Source organism: Halichoerus grypus, chromosome 3 (assembly GCF_964656455.1).
Source record: "Halichoerus grypus chromosome 3, mHalGry1.hap1.1, whole genome shotgun sequence".
NCBI lineage: Eukaryota > Metazoa > Chordata > Mammalia > Carnivora > Phocidae > Halichoerus > Halichoerus grypus.
In genome coordinates, this window is record NC_135714.1 from 95308594 (window position 1) to 95310597 (window position 2004).

At 36.1% G+C, this 2004-nt stretch overlaps 1 pseudogene; it reads left to right on the forward strand.

The window, feature by feature from the left end:
• Positions 1 to 842: 842 nt before the first annotated feature.
• On the forward strand, positions 843 to 974 carry LOC118550893 (U4 spliceosomal RNA; annotated as a pseudogene).
• Positions 975 to 2004: the final 1030 nt, after the last annotated feature.

The following is a 2004-nucleotide window of genomic DNA, read 5'->3' on the forward strand; positions in this document are numbered from 1 at the left end:
CAGACTGGATGTAATGACCATAAGAATAGAAGAAGCATAGGAAAGAATAAGTGATATAGATGATACAATAGTGGAAAATAATGAAGCTGAACAAAAGAGAGAAAGAAGAATATGGATCATAAGAATAGACTTAGGGAACTTTGTGACTCCATCAAATGTAATAACTTTGGATCATAGGAGTCCCAGAGAAGAAGAGAGAGAAAACGGGCAGAAAATTTATTTGAGGGAATAACAGCCAAAAACTTCCCTAATCTGGGGAAGGAAACAGACATCCAAATCCAGGAGACACAGAGAACTCCCATCAAAATCAACAAAAGCAGACCAACATCATAACATATTGTAATTAAATTTGCAAAATATAGTGATAAAGAAAGAGTCCTAAAAACAGCAAGATAAAAGAAGCCTGTGACTTACAAGGGAAGGCCCATAAAGCTAGCAGAAGATCTCTCCACAGAAACCTGGCAAGCCAGAGGGGAGTGACATGATATATTCAGTGTGATAAATAGGAAAAATCTGCAGCCAAAAATAATTCTGTCCAGCAAGGTTATCATTTGGAATAGAAGGAGACACAGAGTTTCCCAGACAAACAAAAACTAAAGGAGTTCACGACCACAAAACAGCCCTGCAAGAAATATTAAAGAGGACTTTTTGAGTGGGAAAGAGAGATCAAAAGTGACAAAGACTAGAAAGGAATAGAGAAAATCTTCAGAAACACCAACTTTACAGGTAATACAATGGCACTAAATTCATATATGTCAATAATTACTCTGAATGTAAATGAACTAAATGCTCTAATTAAAAGAGTGTTAGGGTGTTAGAATGGATTAAAAAAAAAAAAAACAAGTTTTGCGCAGTGGCAGTATCGTAGCCAATGTGGTTTATCCAAGGCGCGATTATTGCTAATTGAAAAAAAAAAAAATAAGACTCATGTATATGCTGCCTATAAGAAACTCATTTTAGACCTAAAGACACCTGCAGATTGAAACTGAGGGGATGGAGAACTATTTATCATGCTAATGGACATCAAAAGAAAGCTAGAGTAGCAATACTTATATCAGACAAACTAGATTTTAAACCAAAGACTGTAACAAGAGATGAAGACAGGCAATATATCATAATAAAGGGTACTATCTAACAAGAAGATAAACAATTGTAAGTATTTATGCCCCCAACATGGGGGCAGCCAAATACATACAACAATTAATAACAAACATAAAGGAACTCTTTGATAATAATTCAATAATAGAAGGAAATTTTAAATTTTAATAATACAAAAAGAGAAGGAAAATTTAACACATCACTGGAAAAATCACCTAAGTGGAAAATCAACAAGGAAACAATGACTTTGAATGACACACTGGACCAGATGGACTGAACAGATATAGTCAGAACATTTCATCCGAAAGCAGCAACATACACATTCTTTTCAAGTACACATGAGACATTCTCCAGAATAGATCATACACTAGGTTACAAATCAGGCCTCAACAAGTACAAAAAGATTTAGATCATACCATTCATATTTTCTGACGACAACACTATGAAGTTTGAAGTCAACCACAAGAAAATATTTGGAAAGACCACAAATACATGAAGGTTAAACAACATGCTACTAAAGAAGGAATGGGTCAGCTAGGAAATCAAAGAAGAAATAAGAAAAAATACATGAGAACAAATGAAAATGAAAACACAATGGTTACAAAACCTTTGGGATACAGCAAAAGAGGTCATAATAGGGAAGTATATAGTAATAGAGGTCTACTTCAAGAAGCAAGAAAAGTCTCTTGGGGCGCCTGGGTGGCTCAGTCGGTTAAGCAGCTGCCTTCGGCTCAGGTCATGATCCCAGTGTCCTGGGATCAAGCCCCACATTGGGCTCCCTGCTCAGTGAGGAGCCTGCTTCTCCTTCTCTCAACCTTTGCCTGCTGCTTCCCCTGCTTGTGCTCTCTCTCTCTCTCTGTCAAATAAATAAAATCTTAAAAAAAAAAAAGGAAGCAAGAAAAGTCT